Source organism: Perognathus longimembris, chromosome 22, assembly GCF_023159225.1.
Source record: "Perognathus longimembris pacificus isolate PPM17 chromosome 22, ASM2315922v1, whole genome shotgun sequence".
In the NCBI taxonomy this organism is placed as follows: Eukaryota; Metazoa; Chordata; class Mammalia; order Rodentia; family Heteromyidae; genus Perognathus; species Perognathus longimembris.
The window spans coordinates 9,174,382-9,197,394 of NC_063182.1; the positions used below are offsets into that span (position 1 = coordinate 9,174,382).

At 45.7% G+C, this 23,013-nt stretch overlaps 1 pseudogene; it reads left to right on the top strand.

The window, feature by feature from the left end:
• Positions 1-1,033: 1,033 nt before the first annotated feature.
• On the top strand, positions 1,034-9,670 carry LOC125339928 (annotated as a pseudogene).
• Positions 9,671-23,013: the final 13,343 nt, after the last annotated feature.

Consider the following 23,013-nt stretch of genomic DNA (forward strand, 5'->3'; position numbering starts at 1 on the left):
GTGTGGGGGTTGCGGGTCTGGCTTCAGTTGGGGAGCCATGCTTTTCAAGGACAGATGACTTTTGTCAGAATAATAATGAACTGATGACACAATGAGCCCCCTGGACCTTAGGCAGAAGCCAGAAAAGTAGTGACTGGGGATGGAGAGGAGGCTGATGGAGAGAAGCACAGGTCCTCAAGGCCCCTATATTCCAGAAACCCATTGCATCTCTTTCAGCTTTCAGAGTTAAGGGGATAGAGACAAAGAAGACCCAGGAAATGGTGGAAATACATTATCCATCTCCTGAGTCTATTGTGTCTGCCGCTTCCCGAAACCTCCATCCCCTCATTTGCTGCCTCTCTGGCCATTCCCAACCCTCCCCACACCTTAGGAGCCGTGAGGGTTAAGACTGGCTATTCCGCTTTCCCAGCTTCCTCTACCTTGGCCGACCCAAGCAGATCCTGCCCAGAGATAGAGGAAGGATTGCTGTTAGGGGTTGGGCAACAGAATTTGGAGCAGGCAGAGACACACAAGTGACTGAAACAGACGTGGGAGCACCAGAAATTGAAAAGCTGCCCCCTGGGCATGGACCCTGTCAAGGCTAATTGACCTCAATATTGGGTTTTTTCTTTGTTTTTGTTTTTCTTCTGGCACATGGTATGAAACTCAGGGCTTCTTGCACACCGGGCAATGGCTGTACCACAAAGCTACACTTCCTGCTGAGCCTCGATGTTTGTTCATAATGGATTTATGTAAATTGTCACTGGGGAAAAAGAAAGTTCAGGAGCCCAGGAAACATCTACACCAGAGGGGCTTAAGAAATAACAAAACAGGGACTCCTGTCATCAGTCCCCGAAGACTAGGGATACTCTCCAAGGATTCGGGAGAGCTCTTCCAGAGGAAAAGCTCCTGCACGCTAGTGCACCGGCAGCCTCCTGTCCCCAGGTTGAGAGCTCAGGCCCCATAGCATAGCCTGATACACAGTGTTCAAGAAATATTAGTTGTGGGAGGAGCCATTACTGGAGCGGGAGCTGCAGGATGAAGACCAATCAAGATGACCATCTCCCCAAAGCATGGAGATTTTGTGGCTGAGCGCATGGGGGAAAGCTAGTGGGGAGCCTGGCTCCGATTGGTGAAGTCCTGGGCAAGGAGCTGGAGGAAAGGAGCTTTGACAAGGCCTATGTGGTCCTTAGCCAGTTTCTGGTGCTAAAGAAAGATGAAGACCTCTTCTGGGACCGGCTGAAGGACATATGTGGCCCCAACGCGGAGCAGTCCCGGGACTGCTTTGGGTGCCTTTGACAGTATGTGACGTCTTCTTGTGATGCCATCTGAGAACCCCTCCACCCTCAGCCCTGTGCGGAGTCTCCAGGGTTTGTGGCTGAGTTCAAGCTCTTCCCTACAAAAGGAAAGATTGCTGTTGTCACACCCACATCCAATGTATACCAGGGTCTTTTGGGAGTTCTCACCATTTCAACGATTTTGGAATTCTCAGTCTTGTGTACATTGCTCTTCCTCCTTCTTCCTCTGCCACTTCCACCCTTCCAGAGTGGATTCCTCTTTCCTCTCCTCCCTCCCCGCTGGTCTGTTGAGTGCCATTTGCCCTCCCCCCCTCCTTTTTTTCAGAAGTCACTATCCTTGTAAAGTTGTTTTTTGTTTTTGCCAGTTCTGGGCCTTGGACTCAGGGCCTGAGCACTGTCCCAGGCTTCTTTTTGCTCAAGGCTAGCACTCTGCCACTTGAGCCACAGCGCCACTTCTGGCTTTTATTTTCTTTCTTTCTTTTTTTTTTTTTTTTTTTTTGGCTTTTTCTATATATGTGGTGCTAAGGATTTGAACCCAGGGCTTCATGTATATGAGGCAAGCATTCTTGTCACTAGGCCATATATATTCCCAGTCCCCCCTTGTTAAGTTTTTAGATCAATAAACTCAGTAGCCCTCAAAAAAAAAATATTAGTTGTGAATACTGTACTTGGATAATCCTCGGTGGAAAGGCTCTGAAGATGTCTCTGAAGAGAGGGCTTAGCTTGTAGCACTCTGGGATGTGGGAGAAGCAGTATAAACCAGGCATAGTGCCAAGACGTTCAGCTCAAGGATCAAAGAGGCAGGTGCCCTGGCCCCCACTGTAACCTCCACATGCCCTCCTCTTTCCCTACTCCAGCCTCCAGAGGTGTCCTCTCTCTGGGCCCTGCAAAGAGGACAGTCTTCCCTCTGTCTCAGGCAGGTCTAGTGACCTTTTGCTCAAGTCTGCAAACATATCCTTAGCTAGTCTTTGAAATGAAATTGTGCTCAACATTTGTATAGGGCTTTTCCACCACCCAACCCTTTCACAGACATTAGCTAATTAAATGAGGTGGGGGCAGAGGAAGAGGGACAAGACTTTTCCAGTGCAGTGCAGGGACCCCAGGCTACTGACATGGGCATTTCTCACCGCTTTCTTCTTTCCTGCAAGGCTTTAAAGAGGAAAGAACTACTGGGAGTTGGCTACTGCATCAGAAAGCAGGAGAAAGGAGCTTGGAAATAGGTTAAAGGTCTTCCTGAGGATGTCCCTCCTATGGTCAACCTTATTCAGCAACTAAACTTAATCTGAAAGTATAGGCTGGTGTTGGTCATAAATGTCTCAGCTACTTTCACCTCCTTTGAAGGAAGAGACAAGAACAAAAGAGGAACTAGAGCCAGAGCGGTTGCCAAAGCTCCCTCGCACGGAGCTAGAGGGAGCAGGTTACACGAGTGTTCAGCCTGGTCTGGGGACCGGGGCAATCTCTCAGCTGGTCTGGGAGTTACAATCTGGGGCAGGAGCTGTCAGCCTGGAGGAAAGCATAGAACCTTTATCCTCTGAGTTCTTCCACACATGAGGGTGGAAGGGAAGCAAGCCATCTTAGGGTCCATAAAATGTCTTGTGTTCACCCCCAGTCTATCCCCCTCATCCTCATACCTGGCGAGGCAGTAAGTAGAACTACACTCCAGCAGGCAAGTAAGTCACTTCCCACCGGAGGAGAAGAGGAAAAGAGAGACACAGAGATACTTCCAGGATGAAACTGGAGGGAAACGCCGAAGAGAGAAACAGATTGCTTATGGAGAGTGACATAGGGAGAAGAATAAAACATACTTTGCAGAAATTGAGGGAGAAAGGAAAGGAGGAAGACTTGGAAAGAGGGAGAAAAAATAGCTCTACAAGGTGTCAGCGGTGTTAAAGATTAAGTAAGGATTTCTTCCCAAGGCGCAGCAGTAGCCACAGCAAGGGGGCCTCATACAGGATTCTCTGTACGAGGGGGGCTGAGAGAGCTGCCCAGGGCCCTGAAAGAGAGTCGCACCTCCCACTCCTGCTGCCACATTTATATTCCCAGAGGTGCGTGTCTCATAGGTAGGGGCTCCTTCAAGGCCACGGTGGCACACCTTCTCCTCCCTGATCCCACCAGAGACAGAAGACCGGCCTTTCTCCCCTGGTGGGAGGTGTCCCTCAGTCCTGGCTGCTGCCTATCTACCCTGATCCCATCTGTCTGCTTGGTGCTGACTGGAGAGTCAGCAACTCTGAAGGCCCCCACCCAGTGCAACAGAGGAGGGCCTGACCTCCCCTCACAGTAATTATCTGTCTCATCAAAAACAGCATTGAACTTCATAAAACCAATTAAGGCTGCAGGGCCGAGACACGGGAGCAAGCTGGAGTCCAGCAGCTCTAGTCATAGCAGTAGCCAATTCTAAGGACAGAGTCGTACCTGACAATTCCCTCCTCCTAGGCCCAGCTACCAAGACCCCCTAAACAAACTACTGCAGATACAGCCGCAGAGGCTGGGGTCAGACCCAGGGAGACTGGGTGGCTGACAGGGGCGGTGGTTCCTTCCCTCCCGTGACTAGCAGCTCTTCAGAGCCTAGTTTCCCCCCCCCCCTCCCCTTTTCCTGTCCTCAGTCTTCTCTGGTTCCAGAAAACCAGAAGCTTCTCATCAAGTTACCAAGGCAACCGCAGCCCTGAAAGATTTGCAGTGATGTTGGAGAGAGAGCAGAGACTGACAGGAGCCCCAGATAAAAAATGCCATGGTTGGGGCATACATTTGAAGGTGAACAGGGAGACTGGGACTTCAGCCCAAACGAGCAGACACCATCCTACCCGCATCTCCCCACCAGCCTGTTCCAGGCTGTTTTTCCTACAAGCTGTGGGTTTGTTTCACATGCCCAGTCCCATGTGGGTAAGAAAACAGCAACAAAGCATTCCTGCCTGTCAAGTAGGAATGGGTTGGGGGCAAGAGAAGGTTCCCAGCATAAGATGTTCAGTTCCTGGTCTAGCCATGGGCCTAGGGTTCTCCTGCTTTTAAAGGCCAGTGGGGCAATCTTTCACCTGGCCTGCTCTCCGTGATGCCCCCTCAGGAAGTAGCACTGCTAAGGGATTACCAGCACAGGCTGTGTGAAGTGAGATTGAACAGAAACGGGTGTGGCTCTTAGCTTGGTTCCTTTCTAGAACTCTATGATTTGGGGGAAGTCACCTCTCTCAGTCTGTTTTCTTAGCTGAAAGTGGGGAAAATAGGATACATTTTGAAAATTTAATAATACCATATATGGTAGATGTTTGCACAAGGCCTGGCACTGGGTCAGTTCGTTGGCTTTTAAGCTGCTAAAATTTCATCATCCTTATTTCTGTTTGGATTTTTACTATCATCACTGTGTACCTCTGCTCACTCATTTGTAAGGAAACAGGTAATTTTCTTAGAAAACAGTAATCAAGATTTGACCTAGTTCAATCATGGCTTGTAGATTATATAAGGAATCACACTTAAACCAATACCTTTAGCCATGAAAAGTATTCAGTGAATAGGAGCTATTCCTATACCTCCTCCCTCCCTGCTTCTATCCCCAAGCCTTCAAATTATGTACTGAGGAAGAGCAAGGTGTGGCAGTTCACCCCTGTAATCTAGCACTGAAGAGGCTGAGGCAGGAGGATTGCAATTTTGAGCTGATGCTTAGCTAATGGTCAGTAACCCTCAAAAACAAAGAGTAAATAGGCATTTAGGACAGAAAAGGGTTGTATCCCTAGACAGAGGGTCAGAGTGTCAGGCTAGGGAAGGGGACACAGGAATAAAGTCTAATGCCTCTTTTTTTTTTCTTTGTATTGTTTTGAAACAGAGTCTCACTATGTAGCCTCTGTTGGACTCAAACTTGTGATTTTCCTGTCTTAGTATCCCAAGTACCACCATACTTGGCTGTGTGTCGCCTCTTAAAGGTGTGTTAAGACGTTTTGATGGCCCAACTGAGGCCTCATATTATACTTGGCTGAGCAAGGCAGATTGTTCCCGAATTCTCAGAGATTTTTTTTCTCCCTGAAAACACCAACACTTCTCCAGACCTAGTTACGTGTTTTGATTTGGGGGAACAAGGATGAGACTGGTTAACGGGCTTTAGAACTGATGCAATCTTCCCCATCTTTGGCCCTTCCCACAGTTCTATGCTTCACTTGGCTAACTACACAGGTGAGTTTCCAGGGGTCTACAGTGTATACTGCATGTTAAAGACAGGTGAAACCTGCAACTGGAAGAATGCAGGTGAAGCCTCAGGAAAAATATCCTGGTTAAAAGACATGATTAATGTAGTAAAAGGCTAAATAAAGGCCTAGAGGCCTAAGGAGTTTATTTCTCTTCAGATTTTCTGCCAGATAAATTCTCACTCCTACCCTCTACTGTCCTAAATAGCTAAAGCTTCAGTGGAGTTGGGTAATCAACCACACCTGCTGGGACTCCAAGGCATTGGGGAGTTCCTACAGAGTCAGACTCTAGGGGGAAGGCGTACTCTACAGTTGGATGGAAGACACTAGATGTGAAAATGACTGTCCTAGAACAAATACACCTGAGGTGTATATACTCGAGGTGTCTCTCAAGTACTAGAGAGTGTGCTTAGCAAATGCAAGACCCTGAGTTCTAACTTCGGTACTATCAAAACAGCGGTAATAGTAATAATAACAACAAAAGTAGAATCAAAGACATGTCCTCATCTCTCTGAGCAACAAAGCCCTTGACTTCAGCCCAGTCATCTCGACACGCTTCACACAGCTGCCATTTCCTGGGGTCCTTAGGCCAAAGGGCAAAAGTCCAAGCTGGACCGTGCAATGTGACAGGCATCCTACCCTCCCTGCTCTGATAAATCAATGCTCACACAGGCCTCTTTACTGGAAAGGAGGGATTCCTGAGGATCAGATGGTTTAGGGGCTCGCAGGGTGAGAGCTCCCAAACTATGATAAGGAAGACTGAGGGGGACAACCGGAAAGACAATGAGAGGGCCTTGGGAAGCTTCTCTCTTCTGAGCTTTTCTTCACTGCTGCCCAGAAAGCCCAGGTATGTGGGCTCTAGGTTAGAAATGTGTCCCGTCCTTGTATCTGTTCAATGCTCCTAGCCTCTGTGCACTCCTACCTGACTCCTAGATAAATCCAGAGAAGGTCACAGGACTGTGTTACATCTGAATGACATCATACATCATACGCTATGCTGCACACACACACACACACACACACACACACACACGAAGAAGAATCTAGTAGACATGGCATGGGTAATAGCAACACAAATGACATTGGAAATCGCTCTGAAGAAGATTGAGACGTTCAGCTCCTCTATTGAGATATTCAGCTCCTCTATACTGGCAAGGGGTCGGGATTCATGAAGTAGAACTCAGCAAGCTTCGGCCATGACTTCCATATGGAAACGTGGCCCCAAAACTAATCTCCCGGAGCAGAGATTGGATTTCCTCCAGCCTAAGGAGTATCTGGGTGAGTCAAAAAAGCCAGTTTCCCCTCAAGTCTGTCTCTGTCTGCCCAAAAATATTTGCTTCCAGCACTTGAACAGTTTGCCCTGCTCACCTTCAGGTTGACAGATGGATAGACAAAATTTCCAAAGTTCTGAGCCAATGAAGACAACCCAGAAGCCCTTCCTGGGGTGACCCAGGAGCGCCCCCTGCTGGCTTAACTGAAGTCAGTTGGTGTGGGGAGGGAAGGAATGTTAAATACTTTCTACCTGCAGGGCACAAAGCCAGCCACTGCAAGATGCTGCCTCACCAGAAGGGCCTGGCTTGTTTCTTCTTACACAGCCGGAGCATGAATCCAAGCTAGACTTCCCCAGGGGGCACACAGACCTGGGAGATAATGTGTAGAAAGCAGCAGACCTAAGAGGAGGATGCCTATGCTGTCAAAGCCCAGGCCTGCAGCCTGGACCCTAGGCCAGACCCAGAGTCTGAGAGGGGCTATCCTAGCTTGCAAATGTCCCCAGCTTCAGGTGAAAAGTCATTGTCCATGAAGAAAAATAAGCTTCTTCCTGTGAGCCTAAGACAGCTGAATGTGAAACACACACAGTGAATCATCTCAGGGCTATGAGTATGAATATGCATCAGGAAGCAAGTGGCTCTACCTCTTCCCAGGAAGTCCCCAGGGGCCAGTGGGACATGTCCGTGTTGACTACAGGAAGATTATAGCTATTTCCAAAAGGACCTTCCACTCTGCATATAAACACAAGAGAGGCTTGCCGTTTCCTTGCTCTTGAGTGCTTATATTCTATGAGCTTACGGGTTTCCACAGCACATACCCAGGGCTGTCTTCTCTCCTTGAGTCGGGTTTAAATCTGCTTCACTGTGTCTTAGGTAATGGCAGCTCGCGGAGAACATTTCCAACATTCTCCTTTTCCAAGATGGGAGCTGGGGGGGGGGGGGCGGGGTGTCAGAAGGATGCTAGAAACTGAGGTAGGAGAAAAAAAAGCAAAAATAAGGATTGGAGAACTAAGACCCAAGTAAAGACCTAAGAGAAGGCCTCTGGCTGGCTTCCGCACTGTCACTCGTCATTCTCCACGGCAATGTGCAGCAGCACGTCTGTGCTCTCACTAAACGCATGCATGGCCATGCACGCGCAGTGCACCCACACTTGGTCTGTGGGGAAAAGGTCTGGCATGCGTGGGGCTAGAAGAGGAAACTTTTCTCGCTTTGCTCCTGTATGCAAAATCCTCTTCCCCTCTTCACGCCCCTTCACTCCTGCCTCTAAACTCCTAGCCCTAGGTCAGAGTAGGACACGCTGAGGGGACATATTGGGGGGCTCAAGTGAATAAGGAGCTAGTCTTTTTCAGCCTGGAGCACTACCCCCCATCAAATAGGCCCCCTTCCTTCTACCTCTTTGGTCACTGCTAAAGACTGCTGCAAAGGCAGCGCTGTTTACCCCGCGCTTCGGGGGACACGCGTACTTCCCAGAATAAGAGGTGGATTCCTGACAGCAAGGGGGGAGAGGTCACGACAGCAGCCTCCCCGTGAAGGCCTTCTGCCTTCCTCACTCCACAGTTAGAGAAAAAAACTAACAAACAAAAAGACTGGGAATGTGGCTTAGTGGTAGAGCGCTTGCCTAGCATGCATGAAGCCCTTGGCTCGATTCCTCAGTACCACATACACAGAAAAAGCCAGAAGTGGCGCTGTGGCTCGAGTGGTAGAGTGCTAGCCTTGAGCACAGAAAGGCTCAGGAACAACACACAGACCCTGAGTTCAAGCTTAGGACTGGCAAAAAAAAAAAAAAAAGTCGGGGCGGCGGGGAGTCAGGGAGACCTCCCAAGCCATTCTCTACAGCCACTTTGCATTCAGCCCAAGCTTTCCAAAATCCCTGCTCTCTCAAAGTAGCCCATATTTCTCAGACCTTGGGAAATAGCTACAGGATAGCTCAGCCTGAAAGATAGATCCACTCTTGGAATGCAAGGAGACAGTGATAAATTCACCCACACACTAGCAACCTACTTCTATTAAGTACTATGTCCAAATAATTCCTATAAATCACCAAGGATAAGGCAGCGGAGAGGAAAGAAAATCTGTGACATCAATCTCTAATGGGGATTCCTCCTTCAAACCCCCTGGCCAGTGCCGGGCAAGGGGAATACTTGGCAGAGGAGGAGCTCCTTTGAAACCAACCACCTCCTTTGAGTTATAGAACAGCATAGATAGGGACTCATCTGCCCCTCCAGAAAGTTTCCTGGCTCTGGTTGCTGCTAGGCTGGGTGGGGCTGCCTTCTGGGAACACTCCCACCTTCTGGCAGCCAAGAAAGCTTCTCCTGTGGGACTGGAACCCAGGAGGACTGAGGATCAGGCAAGAGATAGATAACTGTGATGCCCAAGCAGTTCCAGTTTACTCATTCCTTCGTCTAGGAAAATGGAGGAGAACGGAAAAGGAATAGGCCAGACCTGATCGCAGACCTTCCTGTGGGTTTGAAAGTTATGCCAGGGGATGAATTTGGGACCAGGCTTTTATGGAGTCTGAACAAGGAGGCCGAGGTCATTGAAAACCCCACTAGGTCTAGGAAGTTGGTGGCTTTTCCTTGGGCCCACAATGGATTGTTTCCAGCTGGGCTCAGGTGAATTGCCCTGCATGTCAAAGCAAGTAAACTGGGGGTTTGCCTGCTCTGTATGAGCCTGAGGCACTAGGGGAGGGCGGGGTCAATCCGTCATATTCCATCTTTGGACACGTAGAAAGAATGGGCACAGAGGGAGGAGGCCAGTCCTTCACCTTCGCAAGTTACCTTAATGTCTGCCTTCTTCTTCTTCTTCTTCTTCTTCTTCTTCTTCTTCTTCTTCTTCTTCTTCTTCTTCTTCTTCTTCTTCTTCTTCTTCTTCTTACAGATCAGGCAATGGAGAGTTAAAGCTACCAGCTAGAAAGGCGCAGATCAGAGACCAGCACAGGTCCTCCACGTTCAAAGTCTGATTTCTGGATGATGACAACCTTAGTAGAAAAGCTGGCCAGGAGGCAGGTAACATTTCAGTTGCTAAGTGTGCCCATTTACCCTTGACTCTCACATCAGCTTTAACTGTTGGGTATGGGCCAGGTTGGGACAGAGAAGGGAAGAGCTGTCAGATATGCCAAGCCTGGGAGCAGAGGAAGAAAGCTGGGCAGATGGGCCGGGACTGGCCATGTGGGAAGGCTTGGATAGTGGGGAAAGTATGAGGTATAATGTGGCCTGATTTTGCCCAAATGGTCATCTGAGCATTTCTGGCTTCCTCCATTCTGCCTATCTCTCCTCCAATTGCCTGCTTCACAGGTGAACTTTCCAACGCAGCACTCTCCTCCCACAAAGGGGACCGGGATGCAGAAGGGTGCTGTGGACTGATTACACTCATTGTCGCCTTTTTCTAAGCAGCAGCAGGCTGGGGAGTTGGCAGCCCAGACCAACAGGAGCAGTTTGTGATGTTCTGTTCCAACAGATTGGAGAGGGTTTTCCATGGCTCAGACCTCAGGCTGGGGAGCCAGAATGAAAAAAAAAAAGTCCTTAAAGAGGAGGGCCTTGAGCTCTTGGCCAACCCACTGGCTTGTTGTTAGCCTAGAATACAAGTGTCCATATGCACTCTCCCTCCCTAAAAGGAGAAAAGTCAGCACTATCTAGCTACGTGATTCTGATTGCTGCAAAGCTCTCTCTCTTTCAGGCCCTCTCTGAATTTACTTCCCCTCTGAAGTATTTTACTGAGTGAAGTTGGATGCAGAGTATCTTCCCTTCCTAATACATATTTGCTGATGGTAGAAATTGTCTAGTGGGACTGTCTTAGAAACTTCAGGCTGTTATAACAAATAAACTGAGTAGGGTTTTGTTGTGGTTGTTGTTGGTGGTGGTTGGTTGGTTGGTTTTGCCAGTCCTCGAGCTTGAACTCAGGACCTGGGCATTGTTCCTTAGCTTCTTTTGCTCAAGGCTAGCACTCTACCACTTGAGCCACAGCGCCACTTCTGGCTTTTTCTATTTATGTGGTACTGAGGAATCAAACCCAGGGCTTCATGTATGCTAGGAAGGCATTCTACCACTAAGCCACATTCCCAGCCCCTGAGTAGTTTATAAGCAACAGAAATTTATTTTGCATAATTTTTTTGGTTGTTGTTGGTCATGGGGCTTGAACTCGGGCCTGGGCATTGTCCCTGAGCTATTTTGTTCAAGGCTAGTGCTTTACCACTTTGAACACAGTGCCACTTCCAGTTTTCTGGTGCTTAATTGGAAATAAGTCTTACAGATTTTCCTGCCTGGGCTGGCTTTGAGCCACGATCCTCAGATCTCGGCCTCTGAGTAGCTGAGATTACAGGTGTAAGCCACCAGTGCCCAGCGCCCAGCTATTTGGCACAATTCTCTGTATGTGTGCATGCACATTGGTAGTACTAGGGATTGAACTAAGGACCTGAGCACTGTTCCTTAGCTTTTTTACTCATGGCAAGCACTCCACAACTTGACTCACAGTTCTAGCTTTTTTTTTTTTTTTTTTTTGGCCAGTCCTGGGCCTTGGACTCAGGGCCTGAGCACTGTCCCTGGCTTCTTCTTGCTCAAGGCTAGCACTCTGCCACTTGAGCCACAGCGCCACTTCTGGCCATTTTCTGTATATGTGGTGCTGGGGAATCAAACCCAGGGCCTCATGTATACGAGGCAAGCACTCTTGCCACTAGGCCATATCCCCAGCCCCAGTTCTAGCTTTTTGGTGGTTAATTGGAGATAAGAGTCTCACAGACTTTCCTGCCTGTGCTCGTTTTTTAACTGCCATCCTCAAATCTCAACTTCCTGAATAGCTATAATTACGAACATGAGATACCTGCACCTGTCTTTTATTTCTCACAATTCTGAAGGTAGTCCAACATCAGAATGCCATCTTAGTTGAGTTCTGAGGGGTGCAGAAGTGTCTTATCCTCAAATATCTGAGCATAGAGAGGAAGCAAGCTCTTATAACCCACAAAAGGTACAACTCCCATTTATGAAGATTCTCCTGTTATGATGTCATCCAATCCTAATTACCTCGCCAGAGCCTGTTAAGTAAAATTTATAGGAGGCCATTGGTTTCCATGATCTCTGGCACTAGGCTCAACTGGCCAAACCAAAACTCATGCTAAAGTTCCAAGTTACTAGGCTAAAGCCAAGCTGACTAGCTGCCCTTCCAGGAAATCAAGAAACTGAGAGAGAAGAGCCAAGTCTCCAGACAAGCCATTTTTACGCTTGGCATGATATGAAAAGTTTTCTCTGCTTTAACCTTTATAAAGAAACTTGAAAACAACCAATTTGCTTTTTGTTTTCTCTTTTTGCTTTCCTCAGCTTTCTCTGTCTATAAAACCGACCTTCTCTGCTCAGCTCATCAGAACACCCATTCTGTTTTATGGAATGAAGTATTACTTGATTCTAGAATCTGAAACAAAATCCAATTAAAATCTGTAAAATGTATTGCCTTTCTTCTTGGCAGTACTAGAGTTTGAACCCAGGGCCTCAGACTTGCTTGACAGGTGCTACCACTTGAGTTACATCAGCTCTTTTTGGTTTATTTTCAGATAGGGCCTGGCTTTTTGCCTGGAGCCAGCCTCAGGCAACCATCCTCCCATCCATGTCTCCCTCAGCTGGGGTGACAGGGTGTGTACTACCAGACTGGCTCTGTTTTTTGTTGTTATTGTTGTTTTTGGTGATACTAGGAATTGAATTCAGGATCTCATACATGAAAGGCAAGTGCTTGGCCACTTGAGCCAGGCTTCCAGCCCCTCTTTTGTTTTGGGTTTTTGTTTTGTTTTGTTTTTTTTTTTTTTGCCAGTCCTAGGCCTTGGACTCAGGGCCTGAGCACTGTCCTTGGCTTCTTTTTGCTCAAGGCTAGCACTCTACCACTTGAGCCACAGCGCCACTTCTGGCCATTTTCTATATATGTGGTGCTGAGGAATTGAACCCAGGGCTTTATGTATACAAGGCACTCTTGCCACTAGACTATATTCCCAGCCCCAGCTTTGGTTATTTTTATGTGTATGTATTTTAGTTCTGGGGGATGAACTCAGAGTCTCATTCTCCCTTGGCTGTTTCACTCAAGGTTGGAATTCTACCATTTGAGCCATATTTCCACTTCTGGCTTTTTTTTCTGGTTAGTTGGAGATAATAGGCTTATAGACTTTTCTGCTTGGGCTGGTTTTGAACCATGATCTAGATCTCAGCCTCCTGAGTCACAAGGATTATGGGTTTAAGTCACCAGTGTCTAGCTGCCTTGGTTTCTTTCAAGATAGGGTTTCAATGTATTCCCTGGACTTACCTGGGCTATAATTGTGCTTGTGCTTCCTCATTTTGTTAAGGAAGGCAGTCATATGCCTGGACAGAGCTTCCTTTATTGCTAGGATAACAGATATGCCCAAACTCTCCCAACTCTGACTGAGATAGAATCTCAAAAACTTTTATGCTCTGGTAAATCTTGACCTCTGACCCTCCCAATCTCTTCCCAAGTAACTAGGATTACAGACTTGAACCACCAAACCTGGCTCATTTTGTCTTCTGAGGCCCTACCTCCTAATCTCATTACACTGGAGAGGAGGGGGGTACAGTTGACACCTATGAGTTTTGAGGGAGACACAAACTATAGTGGTTCTTTCATTTGGATCACTCCAAATTCTCCCTCTGTAAGATAAAACTGTGATTTCAGTATTGTTTTGGTTTGATTTGATTTTGTGGTATTTGGGTTTTAACTCAGGGCCTCACATTTGCCAGGCATTCTATCTTGCATTCTATCTCTGTGCCAAGCCTCCAGCTCTTTTTTGTACTAGTTACTTTTTAGATAAAGTCTCACTCCCTGCTCAAATGTACATCTAGACTTTGATCTGCCTATGCTAGGCTCTCTATCCTAGCTGGACATGACAGCTGCATGTAACCGTACCCATCATACTTCCATTGAGAGATACTCTCACAAATTTTTTTTTTTGCCACTGGCCTCAAACCATGATCCTCCCATTCTACACCTCCCAAGTAGCTAGAATTATAGGCAGGAGCCACTGGAAACTGGTGCCTGGCTCACAAAACCAAAACTATTGAAGAATGTCTATAGGAGTACTGACTGACATAGAATAACAGGGTCTTACAGCTGCTAAAGGATCCTCTGGGATCCCTTAGATTCCAGATCAAAGGCTTTCACCACCTATTTGAGGAGTTCATAGAGGGGATTTAGCTCAGTGGTAGAGTGCTTGCTTAGCACATATGGGACACCACAGCTTCTATATCCCTAGCACTATAGAAAAAGAAAAAGGAAAGAAAGTATAGGCTTTTGGATTTTGAAGGGCTTAGCTGGTGATATGGAAGAGCCTTACTCCACATAGAGAAATCCTAAATAAATGCTGAATGAGGACCACGGAGACAGGAATATGCTCCAAAGAAGGCTAGTGATGGCTAATTAAGGAGAATAAAGAAAGCTGGAGTGCATGGGTAGTGTCTTGCTACATAAACCGAAGTAACTAGGAAGCCTACTCTGGTACTCCTACCAAAATCGAGGTAGAGGACCTGTTATCATTAAGTCATCCTTCTAAGGGAGTATGAATCCTTGCTGAGCCACCTCTGAGCCCAGCGAGGCCCTGATCTACGTCTAGACACTCCTCTCCAGCTGAGGCTGGGAGCTGGCACAGACATTCACAGCCACTAAGGTGCCTGATTAGCAGAGCCCCATGCTAGGCTGCTAATGGCTTTGGGACATTAAGCATAAATGATTTCTCAATCATCAGCTTGAGCTTGAACAGAGTTTAGGAAGAAACAAATATTTTAATCTCAAAGAAACAGAAGGATAGGAACAGAGGGGGTTCCTTCTGCATCCTCTACATCTACTGTTCTCTCCTCCTCTATCTATCACAGTTTCTGCTGTTCTCAAGTCTAGGAATTCCCTGCCCAGGGACAGCAGTGTACCACCAAGCTAGGCAAGAAGGATAGGATAGGTCTTCACTCACCCAGACAGAGGAGAATTGGAAAGACTCTCAAGGAATTACAAGTAAGGGTGATTCTGGATCTTGAGCAACAACTCAGATAGTCAAGGAGTTCTTGGCATTTAATTTGAATGAATCTGGGTAACCTAAGCCCACTTAACTTGAGTTGGAACAGGGAGAAAGAAATGAGAGGAAGAAATGGGATCCCTTTAGATCCAAATTATAAGTTCTATGCAATAATTCTCCCAAGGTGGTTGGGACCAGCAGTAGCAGCATCACCTGGAAACTTTCTAGAAACAAATTCTTAGGTCCCACCTAAACGTGCTGAAATCAATAACTCTGGATATGATAATAGGCAACCCTGTGTGGACAGGTCCTTAAGTACTTCCTAATATACCTTCAAGTTTGGAGCCAAAGGTGCCCAACACACACCTTTAAGAAAGCAGAATTAGAGGGGCTGGGGATATAGCCTAGTGGCAAGAGTGCCTGCCTCGGATACACGAGGCCCTAGGTTCGATTCCCTAGCACCACATATACAGAAAACGGCCAGAAGCGGCGCTGTGGCTCAAGAGGCAGAGTGCTAGCCTTGAGCGGGAAGAAGCCAGGGACAGTGCTCAGGCCCTGAGTCCAAGGCCCAGGACTGGCCAAAAAAAAAAGAAAGCAGAATTAGAAAAGGATGCCTTAGCCAACGTGGGGGAGGGGTGTGGAACCTCCTCAGTGTGGAAATCTAGAGCTAGGCTTGGAGGAGGACTTTGATCAGTAAATGTCAGAGCAGCGTCTAAGTGGCCCTACAAGAAGCAGTCTGGGGACAACAGCAACTGTGACCTTTTGCATTTGCCCACAGCAAGAACAGATAATCTAGCAATCTTCCAGGAAATGTATCTCCCATTGGAGCCCCAGCTTTTCTCTGCTAACTTTCACTCCAGCTGGGGTCTCCTAACGTCTCTAAGCCCTCCCTTCTATCTCCCCCATGGCCCTCTGGCCATGCCACTCCTCCTGGTCATCCCCCCTCATCCATGAAATGAGAAATGTTCAAACAGTTTCTTAAGCAGACCCCCAGTGAGTGAGGCCCTACTGAGAGTAGGAAAAAGAATCTCTAACACAGAAATAACATCTTGAATGGGATAACCTTTCCTGATGCCTTCCTTACTTCTTCTACACCGGCCATATCAGTTCTTTGAGATCACTTTGGCCGACAGCACTGGTAGTCCAGTCCTTGACACTTAGCTTGAATGAACTTGAATGGATCCACACCACACATTTCCCATCCTGTGCAGGGAATCCTTGGGTTTGAGAATTGCAAGAATTTGGTTTATCAGATTATGCCATCTCTGAATGATTACACTTGAAAAGGAGAAAAAAGAGGATATAACATAGGTTCCTAAACAATTTACAAGTTTCCTATAGCTGATTTTCCTTTATGTCCATCATATTAGATACCTAATGAATTAAAAGCCTAATGAATATTCGATAAACTGAACAAAAGGGAACTATGAGAAGCAAGAAACTAAGGAGTCTCTATTTCCAAGCCTGAACCGTAACAGAGATCAAAGAATCCCTATTCTTCTGCCTTTGTGGCTATTACTGCCATCTTCACCTGTGCATTCATTCAACCAGCACTTATAGCACACATTTTTTTTTGCCAGTCCTGGGGCTTGAACTCAGGGCCTGAGCATTTTCCCTTAGCTTCTTTTTGCTCAAGGCTAGCACTCTACCACTTGAGCCACAGCCCTACTTATGGCCTCTTTTTTTTTCCTATTAATGTGGTGCGGAGGAATTGAACCCAGGGCTTCACACATGCTAGACAAGCACTCTACCACTAAGCCACATTCCCAGCCCTATAGCACACTTTTAGCTCCAATAAACTATTGGAAAAGCCAGAAGTGGAGCTGTGGCTCAAGTGATGGAGTGCTAGCCTTGAGCAAAAAAGTTCAGGGACAGCAACCAGGCTCTGAGTTCAAACCCTAGAACCAGAACAGCAACAACAACAACAACAAAAAGTAAGCAAATATATTGTAGGTTATGTTAACTGCCTCAGGGGAAAAATGAAGTGCAGTAAAGGGGCTAAGAATTACACAACTAGGAGCCTTTAAGCAAAGCCTCTCTGAGGCAAAGGCATCTGAGTAACACCTTAGGAAGTGAGGTAGCTATCTGAGAGAACAGAATTTCAGGCACTGGAAGCAGCAACTGTTATCTATGCTTGCTAAATGAATGAACAGATGGATATGACTGTACATGTTACAAAGGTTGAAAACTGGGGTTCCTCTAAGCATTTTGCAAAGGAGTCATACAAGACTCAAGTGGAGTGAGTAAGACAGAGAGATGTAGGATATGAGAGAAAAAATACATAGAGAGAAACTGGTACATAGCCTGGTAAAGATTTTAGGTTCTTTCTGAGTAGAAGGTTCTGCATAACTAATAGGTTTTTCTTTAAAACAACTGCTCTGAGCCAGGCACCAGTGGCTCACATCTGTAATCCCAGCTGTTCAGATCTGATCTGAGAGATGGAACAAGTGTGTGTGGAAGATCAAGAGGAGCTAGGAAGGGGCTGGGAATATGGCCTAGTGGCAAGAGTGCTTGCCTCCTACACAGGAAGCTCTCGGTTCGATTCCCCAGCACCACATATATGGAAAACGGCCAGAAGGGGCGCTGTGGCTCAGGTGGTAGAGTGCTAGCCTTGAGTGGGAAGAAGCCAGGGACAGTGCTCAGGCCCTGAGTCCAAGGCCCAGGACTGGCCAAAAAAAAAAAAAAAAAAAAAAAAAAAAAGAGGAGCTAGGAAGGCTATAGTAAAATACAGACATTTACATGGAGACAGCAAGTGGCAATGGAATATGAGTAGGACGTAGTCACATAGATTGCCTTATTTTTAATTTATATTATTGTCATCATCACCAGGTGCTGGAGACTGGACTCTTGTACGTACTAAGCCTCGTTCATACTAAGCACACACTCTACCTCTGAGCTACATCCCCAACCCATAGCTGGCTTTAAGTTCCTTACATAAATGGGATTACTAGGAAATGAAAATAGATAAAGGAGAATAGAGATGTGAGATCCATTTTGAGGGATGTCAGAAGTGGAAAAAAATAAGGAGCCAGTAAATGAGAACACAGAGCAGACTGTCAGAGAGGCCAAAGGAAGACCATGCTTTAAAAAGGAACAAGTGAGGGCTGGGAATATGGCCTAGTGGCAAGAGTGCTTGCCTCGTATACATGAAGCCCTGGGTTCGATTCTTCAGCACCACATATATAGAAAACGGCCAGAAGTGGCGCTGTGGCTCAAGTGCTAGCCTTGAGGAAAAAGAAGCCATGGACAGTGCTCAGGCCCTGAGTCTAAGGCCCAGGACTGGCAAAAAAGAAAAGAAAAGAAAAGAAAAGGAACAAGTAAGTATCCAAATTCTGCTAGTAGGATGAATAAGATGAGGAATAAGAAATAACATCTGAGACTGGAGACATTGATGTCATTGGAGAGTTCCTCATGGGATGGGAAGAGAGGAAGTAGACAGACAATTCTGAATTCCTGGCAGACAGATATCACTGAAGCAATCTAACTCTCCCTTCCCGTTACAGTTCTAAAGGGCATGAGGATGAGCAGCAAGTAAACCCACACATCTTCACTTCCGCATTGTCTGAATGGTCCTGCAATCTCCCCTCTCTTAAATTCTCTCCCCTGAGGAACCTAAGCTTCCCTGAAGCCTTGCCTCTGCCCTACTGGCTCCCAAGGCCACTGTCAAGGACTGCCTTGGCAGGCTAGGCAGCGAGGCCTGACTCTCCTGGATCATAATTAGTGCTGTTGCTAACGATGTTCAACCCCTGTGGAATAGCAACCTGGGAAATTCTGATACTTCCAATTTTCCCCCTCAGTGCTTTCCCAGATGCAATTTCCCAGCCAGCACCTTGTGTTCCAGCTTTGGGTATTGGCTGCCTCCTTGTCAGGGAGAATTAAGCCCAGGCTGGGATGCCACTCCAGAGGGCCCGATTAGGTAGCAGAAGGTATCTTCTGGCCATTATCATGGCATTATCATATTAACACAGACACTGGCTTTGAGGGAGACAGGAGGTGGCCGTGAGGAAGGGACAGGGAAACTGTGCCAGTTCCACACAGTACCTGAAAAGCATGGCCAGTGGTGTAATCAGAAAATTGATGACTAGAGAGAAGAATTCTTCCAGATGAGCCCTGGGATGTCCTATAATGACGTAGCTCAGCCATCCCTAGATTCAGGTGCCCTTGTCTCCACGGGAGGGAGTCTCAGCAGCCTGGGGCTAGGCCTGGTCAAGCTTTGGGCCTTAGCTCTCTACTGTCCCAGCTCTTCAAGTCCTGGGCCTCTTATCTAGAAAGCTCTCAGCTCCAAAGTTTCTTTCCCAGACCTGGGGACTTCATTTTATTGTTCCAATGTATGTCCAACTCTCTGAGGAAAGAGACTGTAGTGGGCTCCTGTGCCTAAAGGTCGTAGAGGAGAGACCAATATGGTCTCTTGGTTGCCTTGGGTTAAAGGAACCAAGACTGACTTGACCTTGGCTTCTGTTCCAGGAGATAAAAATGAAGAATCATCATAAAACACCTGCTACATTGGATGCCCAAGGTAAGATCTGTTGATTGTTGATGCTGCTGTAATATATATATATGTATATGTATGTATATATATACACGCATATATTATGTATAATATATATTATAAATTTATCCAGGCATAGTGACACATGCCTGTAATCCCAGCATTTGGGAACCAAAGGCAACAGGACTGAGAATTTGAGGCCAGACTGGACTACATAGCAAGTTCCAGGCCAACATGGAACAAGAAGCTATTTCTAAAAAAAAAAAAAAAAAAAAAAAAAATTTAATCACTTTATTTTCCTTCCCCACTCCCCCCACCCCGGCCCCAATCCTGGGGCTTGAACTCTGGGCTTGAGCACTGTCCTTGAGCTTCTTTTGCTCAAGGATAGTGCTTTACCATGTGAGCCACAGCACTACTTCTTGCTTTTTTCTGAGTAGTTTATTGGAGATAAGAATCTCTCGAACTTTCCTGCCAAGACTGGCTTGGAACCTCGATCCTCAGATCTCCTGAGCAGCTAGGATTACTGGTACGAGCCACTGGTGCCTGTCCCAACTCATCTTTTTGCACTGGGCCATAAGTTAAATGTGACTGGCTAGTGCATGGATTGATAGGCCTTAAGTCAGAGCTTCTAATATCTAAAACCAAAGAGAATAGGGATAGGTAAGTGGTAGTTTAAAAACTTGGAATATACATACTGTCATATGGCACAGAATATGGTCTGCTACAAAGTTTTGTTTACTATCAAGTCCTTTAGATAGAGCTATGAAGTGGGTAGGTAAACAAGTCTAATATAATGTGTTGCTTTAGGCACTTTCTTAACTTTGCTAGACATTGGTTGTTTATCCATCTATATCAATTGACAATAATTCCTGCTTTACAGAGTTGTTGTAAAAACTAAATGAGAAAGCGCATTGTGGTGATACAGCACTTCATTGGCTAAGGCAGGAGCACTGCAAATTCAAGGCTAGCATGGGCTACGTGGCAAGACTCTGTCCAATGAAAAAAAGGACGAAGAGAATGAAAGTCAAGTGCCTGGCATGAGTAGATGCTAATAAATGCTGGGTTTTCCTTTTCTTCCTACCATGAAAAAGACCAAGCAGATTTGCTCTTTCTTACTCTTGTTCTCTCTTGATATATTTTGTTCTCTCTTAGAGAAATGGGCCTCCTAACCAAGTATGTAGGGAGAAAGATGAGATTCTCTCTCTTCCAATCCTAAAGGGACAGCATTCACTGCAAGCTAACCCTCCTGAAGAGCAATTGGAAGAATGAGTGATGGGGAGCAAAGAGGGCTGCTGTGTCAAATGGAAGACAAACGTGCCCCTTTGCTGAGAAGGACACTTTGATGGAATGCCTAGGACAAGACAATATTTTTCTTTGAAATGCTATGACAATAAAAATAAAAATAGGTCCTTCCCAAAGTCAAGAGCCTTGGGGAAGAAGACTTATATTCGACCATTAATCCATGCTCAGAGTTGTCCTAAGCCTCCTTCTATCATTGACTCAACAGATATTTCCAAAGTGTCAGCTACGTAGCCCTCTTTGCTCTCATTGAACTTATAATCTTATCAGGAAGAAACATTAATCAAACAATTCTACTAATCAATAGAAGTACAGGCTTATGAAACATGTTGATTCTTATGAAAGAAAGGGTCATGATCCTAATTAAAACATTTTGTTTTTCTTTTTGTGGTACTGAGCCTTGCACATGCTAGGCAAGCCTACCACGAAGCTACATCTCAATCCCCTGACTCCAGAACTTTTAACAGAGCCTGAGCTCAACTGGGGAGGGGGAACATGTCAAATGTTTTGAACCTTCATCTTGAAAGCAATGGGGAGTCACTGAAGGAGTTAAACAAGGTTTTGGCATAAGGAGTTGCATTTTTTGAAAAGATTACTCTTGCTACAGTGAGAACATTGGAGAGAATAGTGTGGTAATTCAGCAAGAGGTAATAGTGTTTGGATTTGGTGGTGCAAATGATGTAGAGAGATGACAAGTATGAATTAATGAGGATCATTTTTTTTCTTTTTGTCAGTCCTGGGGGCTTGGGACTCAGGGCCTAAGCACTGTCCCTGGCTTCTTTTTGCTCAAGGCTAGCACTCTACCACTTGAGCCACAGCATCACTTCTGGCTTTTTCTGTGTATGTGATGCTGAGGAATCTAACCCAGGGCTTCATGCACGCTAGGCAAGCACTCTACCGCTAAGCCACATTCCCAGCCCTAATGAGGATGTTTACAAGATAATACTTTCAGAACTTGAGTGACTGGACCTAGAGTGAAGAGGAATTATTGAGGACAACAATTCTGGTTTGGATAACTAGAGGCCCACTGGTGAGGTCTTTTGCATGCTGCCCTCAAAGTGCCTCTGTGACGTACAAGTGCCAAAATTGAGTTGGCATGAAATTGATTCATGGTCTGTCACTCCACAGGAAAACCAGAGCCATAGATGATAAAGGTGTGGGTTATTTGTTGGTAACTGGTTCAAAGGCAGTGGAAGAGTTTAAGGAGACAGCAAAGACTGAGACAAAAAGGGGACCTGGGGCCAAACACTGAGGAACTCAGACATGTCATTTAGAGCAGTGGTTTTGAGAATGTGATCCATGAACTTCTGTAGGATCACCAAGACCCTCCCTCCTGGACTGTGAGGTTAAAACTACTTCCATACTACTCTAATTTCACTTCTTTCATTGCATTGACAATTGCAACTATGGATGAAAAGAACCATCACCTAAGCAGAAATCAAAACAACAGTGCTAAATTTTCCTAGTAGTCATCAGATTCTTCACTGTCATTACATATACATTAAAAAAAATTACTGGGCCCTGATGGTTCACACCTATCATCCTAGCTACTCAGGAGGCTAAGATCTAAGGATTATGTTCAAAGCCAACACGGCAGAAAAGTCTATGACACTGCTCTCCAGTTAACCAGCAAAAAGCCAGAGTAGCAATATGGCTCAAGTGGTAGAGTGGCAACCTCAAGTGAAAAAAGGTAAGGGAGTGTGCCCTGGCCCTGAGTTCAAGCACAAAAACAAAAATAATAATAATAATTTCTAATATATATATATATACACACCATGAGGAGCTGAGGCCTATCTCAGGAAGCTAAAAATCTAAGGATGGTGGATATGAAAATCCTAAAGACTATCTCCAATTAACCAGCAAAAAGCCAGAAGTACAGATGTGGCTCCTTACACAAAAAAGCCAATCAAGAGTTTAAGGCCCTACTAACTAACCTCTAGTACTTAAAAAAAAAAATCATGTTCACTTACAAATATCCTTGATAAACATGATAAAAATTAATTTCTACTAAATTTCAACTCTTGGGAACATCTTTTTAACATTTTGTCTGACATATTAGGATATAAACACAAAGCACTTCTGCTCTATCACAAAATACAATGATTGTTTTCAAAAACAACTCTCAGTACTTGTTGGAATTTCAAGCTGAACTAGCCTCTTTTTCATGGAGTACCTTTTTTTTTTTTCTTGAAGGAATGACTGGGAGACAAACTTTGATTATTCATATTTGAGTGTTTGGCAGATAGTTTCCCAAAAATGAACAAAGTGAGCCTGTCATTTCAAGGAAAACAACTGAGAGTATTTGTTGCCAATGATAAAATTCAAGCTTTCAAGTAAAAAATTAGAATTTGGAACACTTGTATCTGCAACCATGAACTTAAAAGCTTTCTGGTACTTAAAGACTTCTCTTAGGAGACTGACACGACACAATAAATGTGATCTTTAGAATAATTTTATAGTAAACTGTATGAACATTCAGAAGATCTATGTAGTTCAATGAATTTATATTTTCTAAAAATCAAATATA